Source organism: Diadema antillarum, unplaced genomic scaffold (assembly GCF_040938485.1).
Source record: "Diadema antillarum isolate AM-2024a unplaced genomic scaffold, OU_Dant_1.0 seq00001495_RagTag, whole genome shotgun sequence".
NCBI classification, from domain to species: Eukaryota; Metazoa; Echinodermata; class Echinoidea; order Diadematoida; family Diadematidae; genus Diadema; species Diadema antillarum.
The window spans coordinates 132,588-145,711 of NW_027272232.1; the positions used below are offsets into that span (position 1 = coordinate 132,588).

A 13,124-nucleotide genomic window follows, 5' to 3' on the forward strand; every position below is an offset into this window, starting at 1 on the left:
CATATGCGTACAACAGTATAAAGAAAATGTAAAAGAAAATTCAACATATTTTCACTTTTTTCGCATAATAAAAGAGCACTTGACTTGCCTCTTTCTAAAGGCAGGGGGAATAATATTACCCATAACATTTGTCGGTAACAAGTCAGGGGAATGTGTACTTTTTTCAAAAGATGGAATTTTGTGAAATTCTCTTTATGTTGTCCTTATATTGTTGTACGCATGTGACATCTAAGTTATTCATACACTGCAGTAGTCTTCTCATCCAGCGGGTACTGCACAAAAACTTCAAAAATTCATAACTTTCGAACGGATTGTCTGATTTTCCTCAAACTTTCAATGATGTGTTCTACTAATATTGCTACATTCTCTCAATCCTTATGTTTATGAAGGTGAACTTGTCCTTTAAGTACCCAGAACTCGAGTCAAGTTCGTGAGTTACATTCTGTTGTATCAAAATGATTCTACAACAAGTTTGATCGTACATGTAGAAACCATGCAATTAGAAAATATTTCTGGAGATCACAGGTCAGAGTGACTACACACATGCATAGATATAGATCTAACATTTCTGTTTGTTACCTCTGCCAAGGGAGGAGGTCGTATTTTCTTTGGCATTTGTTTGTTTGTTGGTTTGTTTGTTCATCTTTGTGCAAAATAATTCAAAAAGTTGTAAACGGATTTGGATGAAACTTGCACTGCAGGAAAGGTTGAGAATCAAGTAACGGATGATTAAATTTTGGTAGTGATCCAGGAATTTTGTGGATTTTATGACGGATTTTCAATATTTTGGCAGGTAGGGTCGATGAACTTGAGACTTAAGAGTTCAAGTTGCACATTTTTTTAAGGTTTTCATCAGCACACTTAAGTGCATGCTCTTGTTTCTGCTAGTGCTAAGATGAGGCGTGCCACGCAGCTGGAAGTTGATGACATAACATTTTTACAAAATATTTCTAAATTGAGAAATCGGGTGACTTTCAGCATCCATACGTATGGGTGTAAGTCACTGATCTCTATGGAAGAACAAGATCAGTGGTGGGAATAAGGTTGAGCTGCTTAGCGGAGGTCTGCGCTCTCAGAGCTCAGAGTCCTTCTCTAGTTTGTTTAGTGTGTTTGTTTCAAGTTTGGGTGGAAGGCACACATGGACTTCTTGCCTCTTTGTGACACATAACCAAAGCAAGAATGTTGTTTACTCATTCTCCCAATTTGTTCCTCTTTCTTTGCACCGTCCTCACCCTCAACAACAGGGAAATACTTAAGTGTAGATCATGCCACAAAACCCTGCTAGCTAGGTGAAGGAAGTGGTGTACCAGATACAACGTTGGAGCACAGACAATTGGCATTTTGTGAAGTTCACTTTTATCCCAGCTTTCCAGTCAAGATGGTGCGCAGTGAGTACATTACCGACTTTTGTATGTTGTAACCCAAAAAGCCCTGAAATGCCATCTTGAGAAAATAATAATAACAGAGGTAAAATTTGTCTAATGGGATGAGTAGAGAGACGAAGTATGATAATAATAGGAATAATTACATTGACAGTAATAATAAACAGTCTTTATATGCACATTTCCAATATGATACTGATCAATGCATTTAATAAAGTAAATTGTCACAAAGCAAGCTCAGAAAGTACATAAAAACTTTTTCATTCATTTATCTATTTATTTATTTACTTATTTATTTTTTTCATTCATTCATTCATTCATTCATACATTCATTCATTCATTCATTCATTCATTCATTCATTCATTCATTCATGTATTCACATATCAATTTGTGTTTTGCCATGAATGTATAGTCACAGAAGACATGGTTCGGAAGAGAGCGGAGCACAATGAGATGCAAATATCAACTCTGGAAGAAGTGTCGCTTCATCAACAAGATATAGAAAAGTAAGTCAAATTTGCCAATGAGAGGAATGGATTTATTTGTTGTTATCAGTCAATGTTGAAGAGAGCTTTGCTTTCCCAGTGTAAAGAATGGTCACTAACTCTGTTGTATTTGTAGCATGATGCACTGAAATCCCTGTTAGATTGATTCTCAGCTGACAATCTTGCTTTCAGCTTTCATGCACTGACAATCTTGCTTTCAGCTTTCATGCACATACTACTACATGCACTATACACTGTATACTGTGCATGTAATATAACAGTCACATGACCACGACAGCTCTTTTTTTTCCCCCTTTGGAATGCCTGTGGTACAACACAATATTGATCTGGATTACTCTAATGTAAATAGCCATCATTTGTCAGACTTCATTCATATTTTACCAAGCTCATTAGTTTGTTTCTCTGTATTCTTTTAAAGATGAATATTTCATTTACGAAAAACGAAAGAATTAAAGAAAGAAATCTGTAAAAAAATGACATGGGTTTGTATGGTGGTTGTATACTGTGTAAGCTCAATAATGCATATAATCATTTGACTGATCTTGTGTTTTTGTGATTTTGTGCTATTTTCATATCAATTCAGGATTGAATTTCTGGACAAGTGGTGCAGAGACCTGAAGATTCTGTATCTTCAGAGTAATCTAATTCCTAGAATAGGTGAGTAATATTGTATACACTATCCTTTGCTTTTGTAGAGTACCTACATACAGCGTACGATTTAATGGATCTGGGATGAATGGATGTGAAGTTTTGGAAAATATGTGAATGGAATTAATTTGATTTTTTTTTGCAAAGGGGATATTCTGAATGTAGAATTTACAATGGTTATATTTGGGTTTTTTTTTGTTATGATTAATGAAAGATGCACATAATTGATTCATTGCTAATGAAATGATAGTCCTTGATCTGCACCAAACTTACTGTTGGTGGAAATATAATTGAATCTTTAAAACTATTGGCGATCAATGGATACAATGCAAATTTGGTTTTCAAATGGAGACACAATGTGACTGTACAACTGAAGTTTCTCCAAAGCTTATCAGAATTTTAGTTGTATTTGATATGCTCATTTGCAAATGTGTTCTGTTCAAAGCATTATTCTTATACTGTGATTTGTTTATCTATCTATTTATTTATTTATTTATTTATTTATTTATTCATTTATTTATTTATTTGTTTATTTATTAATTCTGCAAGTGATATTCCTTTGTATTCTTATTTCACAGAAAATGTAGGTCACCTCAAGAAACTGTATTTATTTATTTATTTATTTATTTATTTATTTATTTATTTATTTATTTATTTATTAATTCTGCAAGTGATATTCCTTTGTATTCTTATTTCACAGAAAATGTAGGTCGCCTCAAGAAACTGGAGTACCTGAATCTCGCCCTCAATAACATTGAAAGGATTGAAAATCTGTCAGGTGAGTCTCAGTAAGACTCCATTACTAATCTCCCCCCCCCCCCCCCCACCATAGACAAGGACATAGTCAAACAAACAAACAAACAAATGAATGCACAGTGAATGAAGTACTGAGATAATGAGACTAACAATTGGTTACTTGTAATTGTACTTGACAAGTTTAAGAGCAATAACCATCCAAATATACTGGTTTATCTGGTGTGATCCAGCAATAAACAACACAAGCTGAAGCCGAGACATGTGTGCAGAGATCTGCACTTGTAAACCTGTAGAACTTTATTCAGTGAAATGCTGCAAGTGTAGAGGATGTAGAATTGGTCAAGGAAGAAGCGATGTGAGTTTGATGTAGAGTCCAGTGTCATGGGCGTAAGACATGATGCAAAATTCACATTTCACACGGCAACTCCCATGTAATGTTGAATCACATTTTTGTACTAGGTAATCCTGTATCATAGGGATAATCCAGAAATCTGGTTTTGCAATCAAATTTGACAGTAATGTAAAAGTCAATGTCTAATTTCAGTGCATGTGAAGTTTCATTTTTTACCATTAATTAGTCTAACTAAAATATTTTATGAAAAGGAAGTCGGTCGCAGCGTGAATGTATGATCAGTAGAATGGTTTATTGGGATCAAAGTTCTCTCTTATTTTGGCAGAAGGGAAGGCAAACAAGTATGACATCATGATAAATTGTACATTGTAGTGAAGTATGATTAAGATGACATTTTTCACATCATATGATGACCTGTACAGGATGTGAATCACTGAAGAAACTTGACCTGACAGTGAACTTTGTTGGAGAAGTGACAAGCATAGAGTCTCTTCGGGACAACTACAGTCTCAGAGAAATGTAAGTCATATGTTGCTCCATCTAAGATTTTTTTTTTTTTTTGGTGTGTGTGTAGTGTGTGTTGTAGTGTTTATGCTTCACAGGCAATTGCTGTATTGAGTTTCTTGACATCTGCATTAGTTGTAATGGTTTGTACGATTCCATGACATTTGCTCTTGCAACTTTTGCTCCCATGAAATATCTGCACGCTAAGCCAAAGCATAATTTCTACCCACAAACATAACCCTAACCCTAATCCTAATATCAAACTAAACCTAAAACCCTATCGCAACCCCAATCCTAACCCTATAGTCCTTGGAGAAAATTAGACTGAGCAATTGTCGCAGGAGCAAATTTCTTGCCACTGATATATATATTCTGACCATTCTCAGGATTTTCCACTGTTTAAAGACTGGGTATGTATAACATAGGATCTTTGACCCCTACTATGTTTTGTTCCAAGCTTTCCACACACAGGAGAGTGATTTCTTTGTGATTGGCATAGATTTCTGGACAGTAATTGTCAATGAGGAGAGATTACCAAATCCCCCTAATCCCCCTAATCACTATTGTATCATAATGGCCTTCCTGTTAGATTAAGGCACACGTGAGTGGGCTTCCTATTGTACACCTAGGTCATGTTGAATTGGGTAATGATTGTTGATGAATAACCGTGGCAGGCTCCACTATAGTAAAGGGTGAATCTCTCTGTACAGAAGTATCACTATAGGAAGTTAGATAGGGATGGTGACTCTGTGAGCACATGCGTATCTACATTTTACATTTAGTTGATAAAACAACATAATTTGAACTGATAGATGAAACGTACTAACAGCATGAAGAGCCATATTTTAATTTTGTTTGTGCAGAACGTAAAAACAAATAATGTGGAAAAAACAACAACTACGATGTCTACAATGTTGCGAAAAACATCATGTATTTGAAAAAAAAAAAAAAAATCTTGGTTCATTATTCATGTTTTTTTTCTCGCTTCCCTTGTAGGTTTTTGACAGGCAATCCCTGCACGGAGTATGAAGGCTATAGGCAGTATGTCATTGCTACACTCCCACAGCTGGAGGTAAACCAGCGATTATTACTCTTGTCTTGCTTTTTTTTTAATCTTCAAATTCTTACAATTACATTTATGATGAAGATAATGACTGTGATGATAATAGTTTCTATCAATATTATATTGTCATCATTATTACTTTGTCATTATTATGATTATGATGATGATGACTATGATGATGATGATTACCAGTATTATATTTGTTATTATTGTTATTCTCATAATTGTCATAATTGTCATTACCAGGTCAATCATGAGTGAGTCCCTTTTCAGCAAATTTCCTAGTCTAAGATCTCAAGTGCCCCCCCCCCCCAAAAAAAAAGGGACAAGAAGAAAAATGCAACTAATTGGAAAACAACCTAAACAAAGTAAAAATCCAAAACAAAAACTAAAACAATGAATTTTGACAACCCAGCAACTTATACAAGAAACAAGCAAACAAATACGACAATGTGAGATGAGAGTCTGCCGATGACTGAACAATTGGAAAAATATGATAATATCCCACTAACATTTGTTGAGGTACTAAAGTTTGTACATAAATACATACTGTGTCCTCATCTGCGAAAGTTTAAAGGTGCAGTCCCACTGTAGGTAGTCCAGCGGGTATAAACTCAATCTTGTATTATAAGTATTCTACTTTTACAGTATCCATCTTCTGATGTTGGTGTTGTGGTTACTTTGTTTTGTTTTGTTTTGTTTTTTGTTGGTTTTTTTTTTTACTCTGTGTGATAATTTGTTGTTTGAACTGTGGAAATCATAAATGCATTCATAATGTTCTTATGTATATATTATGTTTCTTGTCAGAGATTAGATGGAAAAGAGATTGAGAAATCAGAGATGATTGCCGCCATCCAGGAGCTCGATGCGATCCGTCCCCAAATCCTGGAGCAGCAGAGAGAGTATCAGTTGAAGAGGGTGAGTAGGGAGTGACCGGTCATCAGAGAGTGGCCAGTCTCATGGCAAAAGGTTTAAAGGAATAGATATAGTTTTGGTTGGGAGCTGGCTTTAGGTTTCTAACCTTTCTGGTGCAATAATGAGAAACCTCTTATGAAATATGAAAGAGCATGTAATTCCAAGAAGAATTCAACTTTTATTTGATGAAAATTGGTTTTGAAATGGCTGAGATATCCAATACAAGCGATACTAATAAAAGGTGGGACCCACCATTCATTAGTGTATCTTTGTTATACTTTGTTTTTGGATATCTCAGCCATTTAAAAACCAATCTTCATCAAATGAACTTTGAATTTGTCTTAAAATGGTATGCTCTGTAACATTTCATAAGTGGTTTCTCAATACCTCGCAAAAAGTTAAAAGCTTAATCCTCATCCCCACCAATACTATACCATCCCTTTAATGATGGATGGACTGGTCATTGAAGAATGGCTAGCCTCTCAGTGAAAGGTGTAATGATGGACAGAGTGATCGGTCAACAGAAAATGGCTAATCTCTCAGTTAAGGTGTAGTAATGGACTACTGACCAAACTTCTTACTCGTCCTTCCACTCTTAGGCAGACTTTCACAGTTCAGGAAATGTTGATGTGATTGCAAGAGAAATGTTAACCCCTTTGAAGGACTAGTCCTGACCATACTCGAGCAGGTAACTATGCCAAATACATATTATACTGAAATAAACTCATCCTCAACTGGTTAAAAGAAGAAGAGAAGTGCAGCCACAAATAAATGAACGGGCGAAAGTGAAATGCAATGCTTTGTTCTAGTTGGCTTTGATGAATGGAGTGAAGTGGAATAAACAGAAATGGGGGAGGTTTCATCAGGATTGGACCAAAAAGCAGAAAGTTACAGAATTTTAAACATTCTCATATTTGAACATAACAGTGATCAATACTCGAAATGACTTTGTATGCAACATAGAATAAATGGTGATGACATGGCCTCATAAGTTTCCAACATACATGTATGTACACACAATTCTAGTTTTAAAGGGATGGTACAGTATTGGTGGAGATGAGAATTGGGCTTTTAATTTTTTGCGAGATACCAAGAAAACACTTATGAAATAGTACAGAGCAAACCATTTTAAGAGGAATTCAAAGTTTATTTGATGAAAATCGGGTTTGGAATGACTGAAACATCCAAAAACAAAGTAAAACAAAGTGATCATAACAAAAGCTGGGTCCCACACTTTATCGGAATCGCTCTTTTTTGGATATCTCAGCCATTTCAAAACCAATTTCATCAAATAAATGTTGAATTCCTCATGGAATTACATGATCTTTCATAATTCATAAGAGGTTTCTCATTATCTCACAAAAAAATGTTAGAAACCTAATATTAGGTCTCAACCAAAACTATACCATCCCTTTAAGTTTCTTTTTTTTTTTTTGCTCGGCATGAAATCAAATGGATTTTCTATTTTATCAACCTTTGGCATTTGCACCACATTGGATGTACACTTGTACCTGTAGCTCTCCTTATTTCACTCTTTTTGACAAAAGGAAAACGAGAAGGCTGAAGCAGAGAACCACATGAAGGAGAAAGCAGAAAAGAAGGCATCGAAAGGCTTCGACAAGAGATGGTACACCGACATCAACCAATCGTGAGTTTGTGTTCTCAGGTTGCTGCAAACTCTTCACACAGGAACATCCACCCCATACACTTTCAGCTCACACTTCTTGGCAGTTAAAATATGATTTTGGTTCTTTTCCTGATATAATTTTGTTCAGTGATTACATTCAAGGGCTCCACACATTCAATGTTAAGTTAAAGATTTGGCTACTGCCCTATGAAATTGAAACTTCATTTGTGACATTCTTTCAGCATGTCATTCATAATGTGGATATTGTGAATGATTTCCTTTTTTTTTCTTTGTTTGATATCTATTTCCTCAGTGACATGCAGCACAAGGGTGAATCTCAGAATGATGATGATGTCACAAAGAAGGAAGAGGAGGAAGAAGAAGAAAAGTAAGTTGCATGGTCCAGCCCTTTCTTGAGCTTTTATTGCTCTGTGGTCTTCTGCTCACACCACACCCATCTTGAGCTATACCATGTGCATACATGCAACTGTACAGTGTGAATAACAGGGATTCTGCTTTTTTTCCACAACAGTGCAACTAACAAGGATATAATCATACCTAGTTCATGCCCAGATGTTGGACAGAGATATTTTGCAAAGCTTTGTGTACTTGGTCTCAGATGTGTGTCCGTTATGTAGTAGTAGTAGTAGTAGTAGTAGTAGTAGTAGTGGTAGTAGTAGTAGTAGTAGTAGTAGTAGTAGTAGTAGTAGTAGTAGTAGTAGTAGTAGTAGTAGTAGTAGTAGTAGTAGTAGTAGCAGCAGCAGCAGCAGCAGTAGTAGTAGTAGTAGTAGTAGTAGTAGTAGTAGTAGTAAATCATATCAGATACATTTATTTGTCTTTCATATCACTGTGTCACATTTGAGTCTAATGCATGTTCATGCCGTCATAACCTATCCCCCCCCCCCCCCCCCCCCGCATGCACATGTTCCCACTGAATTGTTGATATACCAGTGAAGAGAGTTAGCTGGATATGATTTAAACGCTTTGAAGGATGCAATGCACATACATACCAAGTTAGTGCAGCTAACAAGGATATAATCATACCTAATATACTAACCGTAACAGACTAACGGTTGATCACAGTGGCTAGTTATTTTCTTCAAATTTGTTATGTGCTTGTAAATAACTGTAAATAAACTGTATTATAGTGTAAATAGCACAGTCTGCAAGAATCTTTAGCCTATTGAAGGAGGCAGACTTAATCAGAAGATGAAGAAGAAGAAGTTGCTAATGAACACATTTGATAAAGTTGGCTCGACATGATTTGAAACAAGAATAACATTTGAATCTCATTCTTATTACAGCTTCTGGAATGAGAAGGTTGGCTACACTCCAGAATCCCGCAAGGCCATCAGCGATCACGTCCAGGAGAAGAAGAGGCAAGAGGAAGAGGAGAGAAGGTGAGTGTGAAACACATAGACTACTCTAAAAGTGGACATTTTGTGGCATGGAATTTTTTGTGCACTTTAAGCAAGTGAAACTAGCCCCAAACTAAAGGCATTTACATTTTGTGCTCATTATACACTGTATGTGGTATCATTTCATAGTTTTGGTCTCAAGGTAGATATTTTGTAGGAGTATATCTGTAACTGTTATGTTATTTGAAGTTTTTTCCACATTTGCTAGTTCTGTAGCATGAGTGAATTTGCTGTCGTAATGTGAGAACCAGTAACCTTTCACTGGAGTAAATGCTGCCAAAGCTCCTGAACTTCCATGGCAACGGTGAGCTGTTTGAGTGCTTTAGTACTGATATATGCAAATTGAATTAAAAACATGCAAAATTCATCTCTCCTGGCCATGCACGAAAAATTACTCACTCAAAAATATACCATGTAAAATCTGTCAAAGCATAATGACCTAATTTTCATACTTCATCGTACCACATTCAATAAGACAATGAAAAGGACCCATCGCATCACAAATGTTACATGGTGCACCAACCACTTCATATGACCTGTGTGAATGTATGTTCGTTCAAACATACATACCCATCCATGCATACATGCACATTTCATAGGATCAATATGTCAGCGTTGGCCACTAGTGTGGAGAGAATTATCATTTGTGCTAGCTTCCATAGCTGGCACTGTGAATATGTAGACATCTGTGTTATTTGCCATATTATGTCTATTCATTGTTTGCAGTAAGAAAAGGGGTCCCCATCCGGCCAAGAGGGTCGTCCGACTTACCACAGATGACGGCAAAGTTCTGAACGTCAATGAAGCCAAGTAAGTTTGTCAGAATCTCTGTAGTGCTGGTTATGTTTAGAAACATCATGGCACTGCACAGCTATTGTCCTTTTGTGCCTTTTCAGGGGATAAATGGAAGAAAAATTCACTGTCTAAAGAATGATGTATGCACATTTTCCTGTAATTTCAGTCTTTTGAATATTAACACATCTGATGCCATTAAGAGTAGGAAGACAGTAGATTATTGTGTATATCCATATTAAACAGTGTGTGTATGATGGTATGGTGTGGATTACATATTAAATGATTGTCACATTTATATAGCGTCGTGTCACATCTGCATGTGTGGTAGAATTGGACAATAAAGGAACACAGACTGTTACCTATAAAGTACCATAGCTGTCACTTCCAAACTTGGTGCTAATTTCCGTTGAAGCTCATACAAAAATTGTGTGTGTGATGTGAGAAAAACACACATCCACATTCAGACTTACTGGCAACTTTAGCAGTGGATTCCTTCATGCAACCTCCAAACTAACTCTTGCACCAATCCCTGATGAGGGTTGCTACAGTGAAACCCTATTGTGCTGTGTTTACCTCTCAACACAGATGTCCTAGTACGTGCCGTCCATGAATAGGAATTATGTTTAATCCTCCTAGTCCTTTGCCTGATTCATATCATGGCAATTGTTTATTGGGATCTTTGTGTGTTTACTTGTGTGCATGTTTGTTGTTGTTTTAATATTGTTGTTGTTTGTTTGTTTGTTGTTGGTGTTTTTTTTTTTTTGGGGGGGGGGGAATGATTCACCAAATCCAAATATGAAAGCTAAACATGTTATGGTGGAGGGCAAGAGATATCAAAGGTTCGAGGAAACATTATTGCATGGTGTGTGTTCTTGAATCGGTCAGTGGCACTTTATCTTTGTCGCAGAATTGACTTCAGTCTGACGGACAACGAGGAGGAGAACCAGTTTGAGCTGGACGTGGCGTGCTTCAAACATCTGGACACCTCACTCATTGACGTGGACGTGCAGCCTACGCACGTGAAAGTAGTTCTCAAGGGAAAGGTGAGGATGATATGAACAGATGAGATCAATGTGAATGAAGGTATGACACATAATGATTAATAACAATAATAAATGACATTTATATTAAAAGTCCTTCATGCGGGCGCTTCTAAGTGCTTTGATACAGGGCAGAAAAATTGAATATGAATAGAATATGAATGTGAACATTGTGATATGTAATATAGCAAAAATGAAAAAGAGTGTATACATGTAACAAAGAATAGATAAAACTCTTGTAGTAAAAATGAACTTGCTGATGCTGATGCTGACGCTGAAGTGGCTTTGATCATAGTCTTATTTGTGATTTACTAGAGCAATGCAGTTGCCCATAGGTCATAGAGGATTTTGTACTCTTTCTTTTGCTCTCATCACAGCTGGTAAGAGTTAAAGTGGTAAATATCCTCGTCATCATTATTGTTGATGCTTATCACATTGCTTTATGTGTCCTTATCAAGACTATCGTAGGTGATTTGTTATTATTCTTTTCTTTTTCTTTTTAAATTATCAGCATCATCATCTTTGTCATCATCAGCAATCACTATATTGACAGCTTTTCATCACTGTTGTTGTATGTATGTGATTTTACCTTGCAGATACTACAACTTGTCCTCACTGAAGAAGTAAGGGCTGATGCAAGTGAGGCCAAAAGGTCAAAGACTACTGGTCACCTACTGATCACCATGCCAAAGGTCAGAGTTCAAGCAATATTTTGTGAAACTTGCACATAGGCCATCCCAGTTTGTATTGATATATTTTACTGCCCTTATCAATTGCTATTCGTGTATGATTTGGTACTTGTGTGCATGTTTTGTTTTTGTTTATTGGCTTCTAACAGATGGGGCCTCATTAAGTAGTGGAAATGCAAGGAAATTGGCAACCTCGTTCAGTCGTAAGGCTAGGGTACAAAACAAGAACCAATAACTTCAGTCTGATGTGAGATGTGCACTAACAATTTTAAACTGGGCATTTGTTCCTAAGCTCAGATGCTCTATGTGATGACCCATTCACATGGAATGTGACAATCATTGTGACGTTTCGCTTGTTCACTCATCTATTTACAGGCCAGAGAATACATAAAGCCAAAGAAGGTAGCAGCAAAACCAAGCTCCAATGGTCAAGAACAGACCACAAAGACACAGCAGTCTGTTGAGTAAGTTGAAAACTCCATTAATGATTTAGAGTTTATGTACTTTCTTTGCGGTCACATTATTTTGTCATCCACTCTGTAGATGGCTATGAAGTAGATGAAATATGTTTTACTATCACTACATGTGGCATGAATAAAGCGGATAAATATGTCACTTATATGTCATCAATCATCTTCCATGTAGTTGTTTGAATGCATAAACATCCACTTTCAATGTTGTTGTATGATATGTGTATCAAATTTACCTTTCCCTGGACAAATGTAATGTACAAGGGTAGAAAAGTTTGAAATATGCTGAAACTTCCATATACATGTACCTAAGTATCTTCCTTTTCTCTTTGTTGTAGATTGTATTTCATAGATACATTGTAAATAACGCATGCAGGACGAAATAATGGACTTTGCCTCATCCAATCCCATTCTCATGCATAATTCGAGGGTTGGGAATGAGGCGCGCCCTCTATTGTCACCTGTCCTAAGCCATTGTCATACAATGTCATGGTGGTTTACGGGTCCATTCCTTTATAGTGTATGTCCCCCATCTTTCCTGATGTCCCCCCTGGATATTTATTCACATAGTCTGCCTCACAGAATGTTGAAATGAAGTTTTTGTATTTTGTGTGTCCGTGCATGTAGTACTGGAAATAAGACATCTTATGATGAAATTTGCAATACTACTTTTAAAATCTTTGTACTTGATTTTTTCTGTGTTTCCATACCTACAATATTATTCTGTCAAAGTTTCTGAACAACTTATTCTCTTCTTCTTCAACAGGCAAAAGCTCCAGCGGCTGGAGGTGGACCCAAAGAGCGGCAAGCAGGTAGACCTGATGGTGACCAAGGGAGGCGGGGAGCCCAGCAGGGGCCCACTCCTTGGTAGGAGACCAGTGGTGGAGGAGCGCAGCAACAGCGAGGACTTTGTGGATGATCCCGACGTTCCTCCATTGCTATGACAACGCGATTGTGA

At 36.7% G+C, this 13,124-nt stretch overlaps 1 pseudogene; it reads left to right on the plus strand.

Moving 5' to 3' along the window:
- The first annotated feature begins 1,378 nt into the window (after positions 1 to 1,378).
- On the plus strand, positions 1,379 to 13,124 carry LOC139710061 (dynein axonemal assembly factor 11-like; annotated as a pseudogene).